The sequence below is a fragment of the Oncorhynchus clarkii genome, chromosome 8 (genome assembly GCF_045791955.1).
Source record: "Oncorhynchus clarkii lewisi isolate Uvic-CL-2024 chromosome 8, UVic_Ocla_1.0, whole genome shotgun sequence".
NCBI classification, from domain to species: domain Eukaryota; kingdom Metazoa; phylum Chordata; class Actinopteri; order Salmoniformes; family Salmonidae; genus Oncorhynchus; species Oncorhynchus clarkii.
This window is the reverse complement of record NC_092154.1, coordinates 14,651,251-14,667,526: the sequence shown is the minus strand read 5'-3', so window position 1 is coordinate 14,667,526 and position 16,276 is coordinate 14,651,251. Positions and strand designations below refer to the sequence as shown.

Here is a 16,276-nt window from a genome sequence, read left to right as displayed (position 1 = left end):
GGAAATAATGGTGTTTTGGGATAAAAAAGCAGAAAATAAGGTCTGTGGTAAACACAGGTTTAGGAGATCGTTTTATTCTATGAGATCATCTCCAACTAACGTCACTTTTTGTGAATTCTGAATAATTTATGACATTTTAAAAATCACATAAAGGCTACCTAATTCAGCGGTAGAGACTTTGTTTACTTACTAACGAGCGGAATACGTTTTTCCACCAATGATAGAATGCCAGAAAGCTCTTCAATAAGTTTTTCCACCAATGATAGAATGCCAGGAAGCTCTTCGGGAAGTATACCGGAAGTGAGGCATGTTATGAACCAGAGAGGAAGAGGCGAAAGCGAGAGTGATTACTGAGCGCAAAATCTGTCTTCTCTAGCAGGGGCGATTTTTCGTTTCTTTCCGCTCATAAAGCGAGCAGTTTGTGTATGGAGGTCAATGAGAGGGTGTCGCATTTGGTTAACAAAACATTGAATGGCTTATTTAGTACGTGTGGCTTATTTGATTGAATAGAAGTTTCGTAATTATTAGGCTGTTACGAGTGTACTGATATAAGTAGAACAAGTGACATCCCGGGAAATTCGAGAAAAAAACACTTTATATCGCCGTTGTGCCTGGTCGTTACTAGTTACCCCAGTCAGAAAGTCAGAAACCCCGCCTATTTCTACAATGTATCTTCTTAAAATGTTATTTTTAAAATAACTTGGACCACACTGCTAACCTTATGCTTAACCTTAAATTTAATCTAATTTTTGTTTTCATACATTTTTACGACACAGCCAATTCTGACTTTGTGGTTGTGGTAACCGTTGTGCTTTTTGTTCACACGGGTATCTGCCCTGTCATTGGCTAGAATGGTCCCACCTGATCTTGCCTCCTCCCGTTTGCCTTCATTTTTGAAGATTTAATGTCATTGTTAGAGCGTCCACTAGGTTAACTGTGTTTTAATGAAAAACATGCATGGGGTTTGAAGCAAATTCACATTTTACTAAACTAACTAAATTATATTTAGCCAGAATATGACATATTGTGGGCTTTCACATGATTGTCTACGAAATGGGTCAAACTTCAAACGGTGTCATGGATGATCTTGAGTCAGAACTGAGGGTGCTAGGAGAACTGGGCGAAAATGACTCTTCAGATGATGAATCAATCAACAGAAAACGAATCAAGCAGCCAAACCTCCCCCGGAGTCAACTATATTTAAAGGCACTTTATAAAATACACTTTGTTGACGAATATGTGATCCGCTAATTTATTATCTTGACAATGTGCTGCTACCGGTGGCTGTTTGCTTGCTCTGGACCTATCGCGCCATGAGAACGCACGACTATATGCCTGATTATCGTGTTCATCATTGTGTAAGATCTCTTAGACCTAGTAACCAGTCTGTCTCCTGTATGATCACAGAGACACACCGTGAGACTGGTTTTCACAAGACCACAATGAACTGCCTCCAGCACATCAAGGAGACCCTGCTTACACTATAGATGGCAGGAAGCTGCTGAGTACATGTCCAGTTACTACGAACACTGGAGGACATGCCACAACTCTACGCTGAGGTAGGGATATCTTTGCTCTGACTAAACACTCACAAAATTAACTCAAAATACTGTAGAAATGCTAAATTTGATTTTCAGATCATTTGAAGGACAAGCACAGATACACCACCGTCCCATCTTGAAGCTGGAAGGCCACAACAGTTTCTATGCGCTACTAGAGATCTATGCGGGAGTGAAACACTCAGGAGTGAAACATTACCTGAAGGTATGTTCCTTCTTATCTTCTTTCCTTCACCTCTGCAGTCATTTAAAAAAAATATCACTTTTCCCAAAGGATCCTAAGTCAATATAGTTTTTTTTAAAAAGTCAATATAGGCCAATAGGTTAAAAAAAGTCAATACTTTTATTATGTTTTGAGCCAGTATGACACCTTCAAAAACAAACAAATGGATGGAATATGTAACCATGTGTTTAACATGGAAATGTACAGTACCAGTCAAAAGTGTGGACTCATCTACTCAAGTGTTTTTCTTTATTTTTTACTATTTTCTATATTGTAGAATAATAGTAAAGGCATCAAAACTATGAAATAACACATTGACGCATGTAGAGACCAAAGTGGTAAACGCATCAAAATATATTTTATATTTGAGGTTCTTCAATGTAGCCACCCCTTTCCTTTGATAGTTTTGCACACTCTTGACATTCTCTCAACCAGCTTCACCTGGAATGCTTTTCCAACCGTCTTGAAGGAGTTCCCACATATGTTGGCTACTTTTCCTTCACTCTGCGGTCCAACTCATCCCAAACCATCCCAATTGGGTTGAGGTCGGGTGATTGTGGAGGTCGGGTCATCTGATGCAGCACTCCATCACTCTCCTTCTTGGTCAAATAGCCCTTACACAGCCTGGAGGTGTGTTGGGTCATTTGTCCTGTTGAAAAACAAATGTCTAATTTGGACTCATCAGGCCAACGGATAGATTTCCACCGGTCTAATGTCGTGTTTCTTGTCCAATCAAGTCTCCTTCTTATTGGTGTCCTTTTAGTAGTGGTTTCTTTGCAGAAATTCGACAATAATGGCCTGATTCACGCAGTCTCCTCTGAACAGTTGATGTTGAGATGTCTGTTACTTGAACTCTGATGCATTTATTTGGGCTGCAATTTCTGAGGCTGGTAACTCTAATGATCTTATCCTCTGTGGGCAGAGGTAGCTCTGGGTCTTCTTTTCCTGTGGCGTTCCTCATGAGAGCCAGTTTCATCATAGCACTGTCGAAGCTCTTAATTTTCTGAATTGCCTGACCTTCCTGTCTTAAAGTAATGATGGACTGTCATTTCTCTTGGCTTATTTGAGCTGTTCTTGCCATAATAATGGACTTAGCCTATTTGGTGAAATACCATCTTCTGTATACCACCTCTACCTTGTCACAACACAACTGATTGGCTCAAATGCATTAAGAAGGAAATTCCACAAATTAACTTTAAAATATAAAATATTTTGATTTAACACTTTTTGGGGTGTTACTACATGAATCCATATGTGTTATTTCATAATTTTGTCATCTTCACTATTATTCTACAATGTAGAAAATAGTACAAATAAAAACAATTGATTGAGTAGGTGTGTCCAAACCTTTGACTGGTACTGTATGTGAATGTACGTTGAGGAAGTGTTTTGTCCAGTAAATCTGTCTGGAGCACTCGTTTCACCTCCTGGTGAACGGGCAGTTTGAGGACGTCCATCGCTGAGAGCTGGAGGTACGGCAAGCAGTCAGCCGATCAGTCCCAGTGGATTAAGCTGATCCAGTCCTACAGTGGCTTCCTGGATTACTTCATCTGGTGTGGGGGGAGAAAAAAAGTCCACCGTCTCCAGCACTGGTAAGACAACACCTGGCTACCCCCAAACATCCATTATTCATTGGTTTCAATTGCATTGATAGTAAAAATCTTCATATTGTGTTAGACTGCTGCGACACTCGGGAGACCTAAGGCACTGCATCTCAGTGCTAGAGGCATCACTACAGACCCTGTTTCGATCCCGGGCTGTATCACAATCGGCCGCGATTGAGAGTCCCGAGTCCCGTAGGGCGGTGCACAATTGGCCCAGCGTCGTCCGGGTTAGGGGAGGGTTTGGCTGGGGTAGGCCGTCATTGTGAAATAAGAATTTGTTATTATTAACTTGCCTAGTTAAAAAAAAAAAGAGTAAAAACATCACCATCTACTGGACAGATAATGTAACTGCCTTTTGGGACATAATTCCAATGCATTTCAAACATCGCGGTAAAACAAAGAGTAACCAGAAACTGTGGTGCCTCAGCTTAACATGGACTTTGACATAATTATTTCAGATGAGTATGATGGTGTCAATCAAGAGATGCACAGCTACTTCCGCCAATCCTCTGTGAACCGGAAGGATATCATGAAACTTCCTGGGGTCTGGGATCCTTTTGTTCTGAGTTACATTAATGTAAGTGCTAGTTTGTGATTAGTAGGCATTGAACAGAAGAAAACATTTCAACAGAATGGGGAATGGTACTACTTGAACTTTACACTTATTTTCATTTTGTGTTTCAAAGTGGTTTACTACGATTTGCCCTACTTAACACGACCCCTGGCATCCCCTTTTCCCTTCATTGAACTACGTTCCCTTATCACACTACCTATGATGAGATAATGTTTTGACTTGTGTGTGTCAATGGCAGATGCTGGAATTCTACAACGATCACGAGGGAGCTGTGAAGGTTCTGAATGACTATGCCTATGACAACAGTTTGCCTCCCCAATGCCCATGTCTACCTCTACCGGTACATGAAGAAATGCAACCACCCATCAAATAAACTGCTCAGTGCTCAAGGTAGGACTGAGGCCATTGTTTGTGTTCTTGACAAAGTTATCTAGCAGAAATGTTGAGCACTGGCCTCTGCTTGTTTTAAACATTATTTTGTATTAAATGAAAATCGTCTATTAGTTTTTTTCTGAAGTATGTCCTTTCCTTTTGTATTGTAGGAAAGGCACCAAAGAGGGTGTGAATGGGAATAGGTGGGAAGTATACTCACAAAACATTGTTTATTTAGCTGTATGTTTACAGTTGGCTTACTGAATGTTAAATTAAGCCACGGAAAATGTTTGCCTAAGGTTGACCTCCCTAAAAAAAGTAATTACAGTACTTTTGTGAGATGTAATTGCTAAGCTCTAGGCTACAGTTAGTCCTGCGCTCCTCCGCCCTTTCAATAGCGTTCTAGTACATTAATGAGTCCATGTTTTCTATTACATTAGCCTTAGATCCTGCATACATTGGTCACGAGTTAATGCTGGAATACAGTTCTCTTCTGCTACAGTCCGGTAAGTAAGTGTGTTGTGTATAGATAGTACAGTACCAGTCATTCAAGGGTTTGTCTTTTATTTCTACTATTTTCTACATTGTAGAATAATAGTGAAGACATCAAACCTATGAAATAACACAAATTGAATTATTTAGTAACCAAACAAGTGTTAAACAAATCAAAATATATTTTAGATTTGAGATTCTTCAAAGTAGCCACACTTTCCCTTGATGAAAGCTTTGCACACACTTGGCATTCTCTCAACCAGCTTCACGAGGAATGCTTTTTCAACTGTCTTGAAGGATTTCCCACATACTGAGCACTTGTTGGCTGCTTTTCCTTCACTCTGCGGTCCAATTCATCCCAAACCATCTCAATTGGGGTGAGGTTGGGGAGATTGTGGAGGCCAGGTCATTGGAAGCAGGCAGCCTAGTGGTTAGAGCGTTTAGCCAGGAACCGGAAGGAACCGGAAGGTTGCTGGATCGAATCCCAGAGCTGACAAGGTACAAATCTGTTGTCCTGTCCCTGAGCAAGGCAGTTAGCCCACTATCCCGGGCGCCGAAGACGTGGATGTCGACTTAAGGTACGGGGTACCTCCCTCATTCAGAGGGGTTGGGTTAAATGCGGAAGACTCATTTCAGTTGAATACATTCAGTTGGACAACTGACTAGGTACCTCCCTTTCCCTGATGCAGCACTCCTTCCCTTTCCTTCTTGGCCACAGAGCCTGGAGGTGTGTTGGGTCATTGTCCTGTTCAAAACAATGCAAGGCAATGCAAATAGTCTGGGTTGCCATTTGATTAGGTGTTCAGGAGTCTTATGGCTTTGGGGTAGAAGCTGTTTAGAAGCCTCTTGGACCTAGACTTGGTGCTCCGGTACCGCTTGCTGTGCGGAAGCAGAGAGAACAGTCTATGACTAGGGTGGCTGGAGTCTGACCACTTTTAGGCATTCCTCTGACACCGCCTGGTATAGAGGTCCTGGATGCCAATAAGCTTTGCCCCAGTGATGCACTGGGCCTTTCGCACTACCCTCTAGTGCCATGCGGTCGGAGGCCGAGCAGTTTCCATACCAGGCAGTGATGCTCTCGACGGTGCAGCTGTAGAACCTTTTGAGGATCTGACTACCCATGCCAAATCTTTTCAGTCTCCTGAGGGGGAATAGGTTTTGTCGTACCCTCTTCACGTCTATCTTGGTGTGCTTGGACCATGTTAGTTTGTTGGCGATGTGGACGCCAAGGAACTTGACGCTCTCAACCTGCTCCACTGTAGCCCCATTGAGGAGAATGGTGGAGTGCTCGGTCCTCTTTTTCCTGTAGTCCACAATCATCTCCTTTGTCTTGATCACGTTGAGGGAGAGGTTGTTGTCCTGGCACCACACGGCCAGGTCTCTAACCTCCTCCCTATAGGCTGTCTCGTTGTTGTCGGTGATCAGGCCTACCACTGTTGTCATCGGCAAAATTAATCATGGTGTTGGAGTTGTGCCTGGCCGTGCATGAGTGAACAGTGAGTGCAGGAGGGGACTGACCACACACCCTGACCACACACCCTTGAGGAGCCTCTGTGTTGAGGATCAGCGTGGCGGATGTTGTTACCTACCCTTACCACCTGGGGGTGGCCTGTCATGAAGTCCAGGAACCAGTTGCAGAGGGAGGTGTTTTAGTCCCAGGGTCCTTAGCTTATTGATGAACTTTGAGGCCACTCGGGTGTTGAATGCTGAGCTGTAGTCAATGAATAGCATTCTCACACAGGTGTTCCTTTTGTCCAGGTGGGAAAGGGCAGTGTTGAGTGCTATAGAGATTGCATCATCTGTGGATCAGTTAGGGCAGTATGCAAATTGGATTGGGTCTAGGGTTTCTGGGATAATGGTGTTGATGTGAGACATGACCAGCCTTTCAAAGCACTTCATGGCTACAGACGAGTGCTACGGGTTGGTAGTCATTTAGGCAGGTTACCTTTTGTGTTCTTGGGCACAGGGACTATGGTGGTCACTTAAAACATGTTGGTATTACAGACCCGTACAGGGAGAGGTTGACAATGTCAGGGAAGACATTTGCCAGTTGGTCAGCGCATGCTCGCAGTACACGTCCTGGTAATCCGCCTGGCCTTGTGAATGTTGACCTGTTTTAAAGGTGTTACTCACATCTTCTGCGGAGAGCGTGATCACACAGTCTTCTGGAACAGCTGGTGCTCTCATGCATGTTTCAGTGTTATTTTCCTTAAAGCTAGCATAGAAGTAGTTTAGCTCATCTGGTAGGCTCGTTTCACTGGGCAGCTCTCGACTGTTCTTCCCTTTGTAGTCTGTAATGGTTTGCATTCCCTGCCACATCCGACGATCTTCAGAGCCGGTGTAGTACGATTTCATCTTAGTCCTATATTGATTCTTTGCATGTTTGATGGTTCGTCGGAGGGCATAGCGGGATTTCTTTAAGTTTCCTTGTTAGAGTCCCACTCCTTGAAAGTGGCAGCTCTAGCTTTTAGCTCAGAGCGGATGTTGCCTGTAATTCATGGCTTCTGGTTGGGGTATGGACGTACGGTCACTGGGGACGACGTCATCGATGCACTTATTGATGAAGCCAATGACTGATGTGGTGTACTCCTCAATGCCATAGGAAGAATCCCAGGAACATATTCCAGTCTGTGCTAGCAAAACAGTTCTGTAGATTAGCATCTGTTTCATCTGACCACATTTTTTTATTAATCGAGTCATTGGTGCTTCCTGATTTAATTTTTGTTTGTAAGCAGGAATCTGGAGGATAGAAATATGGTCAGATTTGCCAAATGGAGGGAGAACTTTGCATGTGTCTCTGTGTGTAAAGTAAAGGTGGTCGAGAGTTCACCTAAAGGTGGTCGAGAGTTGCACATTTAACATGCTCTGGGTGAGGCTTTTCCTCTTTTCTAATGGCGGAGTAGTTCATTCACTGTGGTCTTAATGCCAGCATCGGTCTTAGTGCCAGCATCGGTCTGTGGTGGTATTTAGACAGCTCTGAAAAATACAGCTGAAATCTCTCTAGGTAGATGGTGTCGTCTACAGCTTATCATTAGATACTCTACCTCAGGCGAGCAAAACCTTGAGACTTCCTTAGATATCGTGCACCAGCTGTTATTTACAAAAATATGTTTTCCGCAGCCCCTTGTCTTATCAGACGCAGCTGTTCTATCCTGCAGATACAGCGTATAGCCGGCCAGCTATATGTTAATAATGTCGTCGTTCAGCCACGATTCCGTGAAGTATAAAATATTACAGTTTTGAATGTCCCGTTGGTAGTTTAATATTCTGCGTAGGTCATCAATTTTATTTTCTAAAGATTGCACGTTTGCTAGCAGAATGGAAGGAAGTGGGGGTTTATTTGATTGCCTATGAATTCTCAGAAGGCAGCCTGCCCTCTGGCCCCTTTTTCTTCACGCAAATTACGTGGATCTGGGCCTGTTCCCGGGAAAGCAGTTTATCATTCATGTCGGACTCGTTAAAGGAAAGAAAGGATTCTGCCAGTCCGTGGTGATGTACAAAATAAGTTACAAACAACGCAAAGACACGAACAAACACAATTGGCTAGGAATACGTAAAATGTCAGCCTTGTTCTCTGGCGCTGTGGGTCTTACTTTCCTGTGGCGGTCCTCATGAGAGCCAGTTTCGTCATAGCACTTGATGGTTTTTGCGACTGCACTTGAAGAAACTTTCAAAGTTCTTGAAATGTTCCGGGATTGACTGACCTTCCTGTCTTAAAGTAATGATGGATTGTAATTTATCTTTGCTTATTTGAGTTATTCTTGCCATAATATGGACTTGGCCCTATTTAGTACAAGACCACCGCTACCTTGTCACAACACAACTGATTGGCTCAAACGCATTAAGAAGGAAAGAAATTCCACAAAATGAACTTTTAACAAAGCACACCTGTTAATTGAAATGCGTTCCAGGTGCTGGTTGAGAGAATGCCAAAATTGTGCAAAGCTGTCGTCAAGGCAAAGGGTGGCTACTTTTAAAAATCTCTAATATATTTTGATTTGTTTAACACTTTTTTTGGTTATTACATGATTCCATATCTGGTATTTCATAGTTTGTCTTCACTATTATTCTACAATGTAGAAAATGGTACAAATAAAGACACACTCTGGAATGGGTATGTGTGTCCAAACCTTTGACTGGTACTTATATTATACTTTTCAGTGTCTTATCTACGGGATCGGTGTCCCTCCACTGGGACAGTTGAGCTAACGTGCACTAGTGTGATTAGCATGACATTGTAAGTAACAAGAACATTTCCCAGGACACAGACATGTCTTATATGGGCAGAAAGCTTAATTTTTTGTTAATCTAACTGCAATGTCCAATTTACCGTAGCGATTACAGTGTAAAAATACCATGCTATTGTTTGAGTAGAGTACACAACAACAACTTCTATCACGTCAACTCATTTCATACATTCACCTCTGAAGGTAAATAATGTACTTACATTCAGTACTCTTGCTCTGATTTGTCATCCTTAGGGTCCCAGAGATAAAATGTAGCATAGTTTTGATAAAAATCTATTTTTATATTCAAATGTGGAAACTGAGTTCTACAGTTTGAACCCCTGCTGTGTCTGGCTCCACACCCACCCCGCCCGGCCATCTAGATGTGTGAAAGTTACTGTATAAGCTAATGATCCATCATGTATGACATTCCTGGTAGTGTGTAAACTTAATTTTTATTACCATATAATTTTTGTATGTTCTCTATAGTTATGTACTTGAAAATGTATCAATTGACCAATTCTGCACATTTGGGCAGACTTGATACAAAATATTGTCCAGTATTGAAATGCTTCGCTGGAACAATCTGCAATTTTGTGCACACACTGATGCCATCTAGTGGCCAAAATCTAAATTGTGCCTGCGCTGCAATACTACATTATGGCCTTTCTCTTGCATTTCAAAGATGATGGAACAAATAATACCGTTTTTGTCTTTTACCAGGTCTAATGTGTTATTCTCCTACATTTAATTTCACATTTCCACAAACTTATTCAAAGTGTTTCCTTTCAAATGGTATCAAGAATATGCATATCCTTGCCTCAGGTCCTGAGCTAGAGGTAGTTAGATTTGGGTATGTCATTTTATGTGAAAATGGTCTGATCCTTAAGAGGGAAGGACACTGTGCCCTAGCGTGTAAAATGTGGAAAAAGCCCATTTATGGTGTATCTTGATGTTCTGGCCATTCTTTAAATGTTGTGCATGAAACAGGGGCTTTTACACATTAAGATGAATGTATTTGGTGGATGCGCCCTTCACATTGACGTTGGTCACTTGAAGGTGTTCATAGTAAAGAAAGAATTTATTTGTTTCAGAGAGAGTGATCTTCAGAAGGCTCTAGGTGTTGTTCTGGATCTCCGGGACTTATCCAGTTGGAGGAGAAACTTGGATGTCTGGAACCATTTGATGACCATCGTGAAGAGGCTGAGGCCCAGGTAAGGATGACAGCATGAATCCATACTATTCTCTCTCAAAAATATGCTTTTGAAGTTCCTCTCCATTCATGTAATTAGTCACCTTACATTGCTTGTATCTCTTCTCATTGCTAATTAACAAAATGTAATATTATGCATAATACTTGTAATTCCACTGGTTGATATTTTCCTTTAGAAAACAATGGCTGAAGATTGTTGCAGAGGAGTTGGTGAACAGAATGGACTGGTGGCTAGCAATGCACTTCACAACATTCCAGGCCAGGAGAGACTTGGCAGTGAATGGGGTGCTACTGGAAGTGAAGTGCTTTGTGCTTGGAGCCTTTTGTCCTCGCTGTAAGTAAAGCTACACAGTAACACTTTTGTTGTTGTGGAGTATTACTTTCTTCCAGTTGTGTGAGATTGAGACTTCCTCACTTATTGGCAGCCTTGTCACTATGTGGCCAAATATACAATTAGTTTAAGAATACATGTTTACTTCCTTGAATCACCATTATTGGCTGTCCTTAGGTATTGTTCCTCCGGTTCTGATAGTGGAAAATTAGCCGTATGACATCAAATGTAGTTTAATCCTTTTTTGTCTCTTGCCAGATGTCTTCATGTACCGTGGTGTAGGTAAGGACACCCAAAAATAAGTTACTTCCGAGGCGCAGAAGACTAAAAGGTCAGAGAAGGATAAGGAATCCAAGATGGCTAAGGCTCAGAAGAGAATGCGGAAAGCAAAGCTGACTTTGAGAAAGTATCTCGGAATGCTGCTGGGCGCATCGGCGAGAACAGAAACGCCTGATCATGGCAGACAACCTCCTCATGGAGGAAAAATCATGGCAGACATAACCTCCTCATGGAGGAAAAATCATGGCAGACATAACCTCCTCATGGAGGAAAAATCATGGCAGACATAACCTCCTCATGGAGGAAAAATCATGGCAGACATAACCTCCGCATGGAAGAAAAATCATGGCAGACATAACCTCCTCATGTGGTCATCGGGTCATACTCTCTCCCCTTCCATGACAGCTGCTCCAACTACACCCCCTCACTGCAGGCCTCACTCTCACTGCAGGCCTCACTCTCCTTGCATTGCTTTACTTCTCAAGTTCTACGATTGTCCACCAGGGAGGGCTCACACGATGGCTAAGTTTTGAGTCATTCTGAATGCTGCTGAGCCAGTAACTGAGAGCTGTGTTCACTGTGGTAGTTCGTAGGGAAAAAAGGAGGCTGGGTATGCTGCAGTATTAAGTCTAGGACACGGTAGACAGCTCTCCCAACGGGTAGATCGCAGCCAACATGCATGAGTAGCTCACCAAGCAATTCTCAAAGTACATGCATGTTTTTCATGTGTTCCCATCGCAAACTTTCATAAACAAGCTCCTGGCTACTATTCAACCAAAACCACATTGACATTATCCTACCCCTGGTTAGCCACTATTGGCTTAAAAAGCCCAAATTAACACTAAATCTGCCAATTTATTTCTGGCAATATTTCCATTTGCCTCAGTCTGTCTGCTTGGTATGTGCGTTTGTCTATCACTCAGTATGCTGCCAGTTAGCCGTGCTAGTAATGATAACCATCTTGTGGGTAGACAGACTTTCTGCAAAAACTCAATTAAATGGTAACTGCAAAGCAGGCTTGCCTGACGGAAAGATATGATTATTTTTATCAATTGGGTGGCCATCCTTTTGTAAACTCTACCATAATGTGCTGCAGCCGTAGGCCTAACAAACATCACTACACTGACACATTCCCCACTTTCTGAATGCGCAATTAAAGGGGAGTTGCACATAAAAATTGAAATGTATTTATTTATTTTTCAGACTTCAATTGCTCTTCTGTGATTTTAAATTCTGAAATGTCCTTCCCCAATTACATTTTCTGTCAAGATAGCAACTCCACCCCCTTCAGCAGTTCTATCTACTGTAGAGAGAGCCTGCTGTGTTCTGTCATACTATCCAGGTCTGTGCCCAAACAGTTCGAGCTTCTACTTTTAAAAATCCATCTCGCCAGAAATGAGTCCCTCACTGTTGCTGCTTGTTATAGACCCCTCCTCAGCTCTCAGCTGTGCCCTGGACACCATATGTGTATTGATTGCCTCCATTTATCGTCAGAGTTCGTACTGTTAGGTGACCTAAACTGGGATATGCTTAACACCCCGGCCGTCCTACAATCTAAGTTAGATGCCCTCAATCTCACACAAATGATCAAGGAACCTACCAGGTACTACCCAAAATCCGTAAACATTGGCACCCTCATAGATATCATTCTGACCAACTTGCCCTCTAAATACACCTTTGCTGTTTTCAACCAGGATCTCAGCGATCAGTGCCTCATTGCCTGCGTCCGTTCTGGGTCAAACGACCACCTCTCATCACTGTCAAACGCTCCCTAAAACACTTCTGCGAGCAGGCCTTTCTAATCGACCTGATCCGGGTATCCTGGAAGGATATTGACCTCATCCCGTCAGTAGAGGATGCCAGGTTGTTCTTTAAAAGTGCTTTCCTCACCATCTAAAATAATCATGCCCATTTCAAAAAGGCTAGCTTTTTCAAACAGAGATTTGCATCCTGCAGCACTAATTCCAAAAAGTTTTGGGACACTGTAAAGTCCATGAAAAATAAGAGCACCTGCTCCTAGCTGCCCACTGCACTGAGGCTAGGAAACACTCACCACCGATAAATTCCAAGATAATTGAGAATTTCAATAAGCATTTCTCTATGGCTGGCCATGCTTCCGCCTGGCTACCCCGGCCAACAGCTCTGCACTCCCTGCAGCAACTGGACCAAGCCCCCCCCCCCTGCTTCTGCTTCACCCAAATCCAGACAGCTGATGTTCTGATAGAGCTGCGGAATCTGGATCCCTACAAATCAGCTGGTCTAGACAATCTGGACTCTCTCTTCCTAAAATGATCCGCCTCCATCGTTGCAATCCCTGTTATTAGTCTGTTCAACCTTTATTTCGTATCATCTGAGATTCCTAAAGATTGGAAATTGGCCGCGTTCATCCCCTACTTCAAAGGGAGAGACACTCTAGACCCAAACTGTTACAGACCTATATCCATCCTGCCCTGCCTTTCTAAAGTCTTCGAAAGCTAAGTGTACTAACAGATCACCAACCATTTCGAATCCCACCGTACCTTCTCCACTACGCAATCTGGTCACGGGTCCATCTCAGCCACGCTCAAGGTCCTAAACGATATCATAACCGCCATCGATAAAATACAGTACTGTGCAGCCATCTTCATCGATCTGGCCGAGACTTTCGACTCTGTCAATCACCGCATTCTTATCTGCAGACTCAAGAGCCTTTGCTTTTCAAATGACTGCCTCGCCTGGTTTCACCCACCACTTCTCAGAGTTCAGTGTGTCAAATTGGAGGGCCTGTTCGGACCTCTGGCAGTCTCTATGGGGGTGCCACATGGTTCAATTCCCGGGCCGACTCTTTTCTCTATATATCAATGATGTCGCTCTTGCTGCGGATGATAATTTGATCCACCTCTACGTAGACGACACCATTCTGTATACATCTGGCCCTTCTTTGGACACTGTCAAACTCCCAAACGTGCTTCAATGCCATACAACACTCCTTCCGTGGCCTCCAACTGCTCTTAAATGCAAGTAAAACGAAATGCATGCTCTTCGCCCGACTAGCATCACTACTCTGGACAGTTCTGACTTAGAATATGTGGACAACTATGAATACCTAGGTGTCTGGTTAGACTGTAAACTCTCCTTCCAGACTCATATTAAGCATATCCAATCCAAAATTAAATCTAGAATTGGCTTCCTATTTCGCAACAAAGCCTCCTTCACTCATGCTGCCAAAAATACCTTCGTAAAACTGACTATCCTACCGATCCTTGTCATTTACAAAATAGCCTCCAACACTCTACTCAGCAAACTGGATGCAGTCTATCACAGTGCCATCCGTTTTGTCACCAAAGCCCCATATACTACCCACCACTGCGACCTGTAGGCTCTCGTTGGCTGGTCCTCGCTACATACTCGTCGCAAACCCGCTGGCTCCAGGTCATCTATAAGTCTTTTCTTGGTAAAGCCCCACCTTCTCAGCTCACTGGTCACCATAGCAACACCCACCTGTAGCAAGTGCTCCAGCAGGTATATTTCACTGGTCATCCCCAAAGCGAACACCTATTTTGGCCGCCTTTCCTTCCAGTTCTCTGCTGCCAATGACTGGAAGGAATTGCAAAAATCACTGAAGTTAGAGACTTATCTCCCTCTCTAACTTTAAGCATCAGCTGTCAGAGCAGCTTACCGATCGCTGCAGCTGTACACAGCCCATCTGTAAATGGCCCATCCAACTACCTACCTCATCCCATGTTTTTGTTTTTCTGGTCTTTTGCACACCAGTATTTCTACTTGCACATCCTCATCTGCACATCTATAACTCCAGTGTTAATTGGTAAATTGTAATTACTTTTCCACTATGGCCTATTTATTGCCTTACCTCCTTACTTCATTTGCACACACTGTATACAGATTTTTTTTATTGTGTTATTGACACTACGTTTGTTTATCCCATGTGTAACTCTGTTTTTGTTGCACTGTTTTTCTTTATCTTGGCCAGGTCGCAGTTGTAAATGAGAACTTGTTCTCAACTCGCCTATCTGGTTAAATAAAGGTGAAATAAAAAAATGTAAAAGCAATGACATGGATTCAGAACATAATTTTCTTGTTGGTCCTCTATCAATAACTGCAATATTATGAGTAAAAAAATAGAGAAACAGAACAAAATTCCCCAAAATACAAAATAATTTAATGGGGCCCCTTAGAGGTGTTTTTCACCATTATTTTTAACAGGTATATTGACAGAAAACACATCTCTTGTACACCAAGGACTGGGAGCAGAGAAGCATGTGCCTATTTGAAAGCAACATTTTAGATATATTTTTTAAAGTAGCTGGTGCTAGAAATGGTTGGAGACACCTGGTCGAGGAGGTAATAAGCTCTGAAGCTGGCTGTGGCCTCAACTGAACCTCTGATTCATGGAAAACTCAGCTGCATTCATGTGGAGGCAACATGTTGGAATTTACTCACCTTTTGGGACGCCAAAGAGCAGCATCATAACAGACGCAAAAGACAATGCAATGATACAGAGAGAAAAAAAAGTACATTTCTGTGAACTGCTGTTGCGATTCTTCTGCCAAGTTCATGCTGACACCACAAACAACATTCTACATCACACACACACAGGCGGAACGCAAGTCTGATTACTGTACACCCCTCCAGCTGCTCGATGCAGGATAACAGAGCTCAGTTTCACAGGCCAAGTGTACGCATGCTGCCTGGGAACAGAGAACAGTGGGCCCAGATTTATCATGATTAAGGATGACATCATACACTCATGTTTGTTGTCACAACCTGCGATGGAGCCTTTTGTTCCTGAACAACTACAGTTGAAGTCAGAAGTTTACATACACCAAAATATATTTAAAATCAGTTTTTCAGAATTCCTGACATTTAATCCTAGTAAACATTCCCTGTCTTAGTTCAGTTAGGATCACCACTTTATTTTAAGAATGTGAAATGTCAGTATAATAGTAGAGAGAATTATTTATTTCAGCTTGTATTTCTTTCAACATGTTCCCAGTGAGTCAGAAGTTTGCATACACTCAATTAGTACTTGGTAGCATTGCCTTTAAATTGTTTAACTTGGGTCAAACGTTTCAGGTAGCCTTCCACAAGCTTCCCACAATAAGTTGGGTGAATTTTGGCCCATTCCTCCTGACAGAACTGGTGTAACTGAGTCAGGATTGTAGGTCTCCTTGCTCGCACACATTTTTCAGTTCTGCCAACAAATTTGTGATGGCCACTCCAATACCTTGACTTAGTTGTCCTTAAGCCATTTTGCCACAACTTTGGTATGCTTGGGGTCATTGTCCATTTGGAAGATAAATTTGCGACCAAGCTTTAGCTTCCTGTCTGATGTCTTCGGATGTTGCTTCAATATATCCACATAATTTTACTTCCTCATGATTCCATCTATTTTCTGAAGTGCAC

The 16,276-nt window shown here is 42.6% G+C and overlaps 1 pseudogene; it reads left to right on the top strand.

Annotated features, from left to right (window-relative positions):
* Positions 1 to 1,333: 1,333 nt before the first annotated feature.
* On the top strand, positions 1,334 to 14,922 carry LOC139414991 (TATA box-binding protein-associated factor RNA polymerase I subunit A-like; annotated as a pseudogene).
* The last annotated feature ends 1,354 nt before the right edge of the window (positions 14,923 to 16,276 follow it).